Raw genomic sequence first — 1,290 nt, 5'->3', positions numbered from 1 at the left:
GGGTCGATTTCTTGTACTTGTAGCGGTGCTTCAGCATGCTGGCAGTCACATGATCGAAACAAATAAAACAATAAAGAAACTATGCCATTTCGATCCCGAGCAACGCCGGGTATCTCTACTAGTGTATATATATATATATATGTGTGTGTGTGTGTGTGTGTGTGTGTATACTAGCTGACGCACCCGGTAATTCGCGGGAAAGCGGGGCTTATCTCTTGGTTCCGTTCTCATAATTGTTTTGCTAATCCATTAACAACAATACAATGTATATAGCCCGTAAAACGGTTTTTGTGCATTTATTGAGAATACCAAACTGTCGTTTTTATGAATTCCCAATAAGTTATGAATACCCAAATTGTGAAGTCAGTTATTTAATAACATGAAATTAATTACCCGTTAGTAAGAATTCAAATAAAGTATCCCCGAAAAGAGCTTTAATGCATTCCCAGAGTATATAGAACTTAGGAGGAAATACTAATAAGGTATGTATACTAAGATCGTGAAGCATGCTATGTAATAACAGGCTAATCAGATATGCGATAATAAATATTCAAAGTAAATAACTCTGAAAAAAGCTTTTGTGCGTTCGCAGAGACTATTACCCTCAACGGCGCTCGTGTTAGTATTTTCATGAATAAGTCACTAACCGAAATAAGTGGATCTATTGTTTAAGAAATACTATTTACTTGTTAAAGCGTTGTACTGGACAAAGTGCGAAAATAATTCGAGTAATTCAAATACTAAGAAATAAGCATACTCAATTTGATTTATACGAAAAAATTTGCGAACATGAATGGGTTATTTCCCTTGGCTATATGTAAGGATCCGTTTCCCTTGGATGTTTAAAAATAATATATCATTTATATGTAGTAGATATAAGAATCCCTTACAGGGGGCCCTATTATCGATTTTTTTCAACAATCTAAGTATGTCACTAGTTTTCCAGACATGGGTTCTACTCACGTGTCACCTTTCATCAAAATCCCTAAAGCGATGTAAGAGGAGTTAGATAACAACGCCACAAACAAACACAACCACAGATTTACATTTATGTAGTATATATATATATATATATATATATATATATATATATATATATATATATATATATATCGTCCTCGGTTACCGGCCGTAGGTAGGTCGATGTTGACTGTTCTTGTTCAGTAATCATCTCTGGCAAGCTCAACTCTGGGCTTCAAGGCCTGCTCTTGATCTGCAGTAGCGATGACGCATGCTGTACGTAAAACTGCTTTAAATAACGGAGAAGTAACGCCTCACATATACTCTTTC

Source organism: Octopus bimaculoides, chromosome 13 (genome assembly GCF_001194135.2).
Source record: "Octopus bimaculoides isolate UCB-OBI-ISO-001 chromosome 13, ASM119413v2, whole genome shotgun sequence".
Lineage (NCBI taxonomy): Eukaryota > Metazoa > Mollusca > Cephalopoda > Octopoda > Octopodidae > Octopus > Octopus bimaculoides.
The sequence above is the reverse complement of the archived record's forward strand: the minus strand, read 5'-3'. Positions refer to the sequence as shown.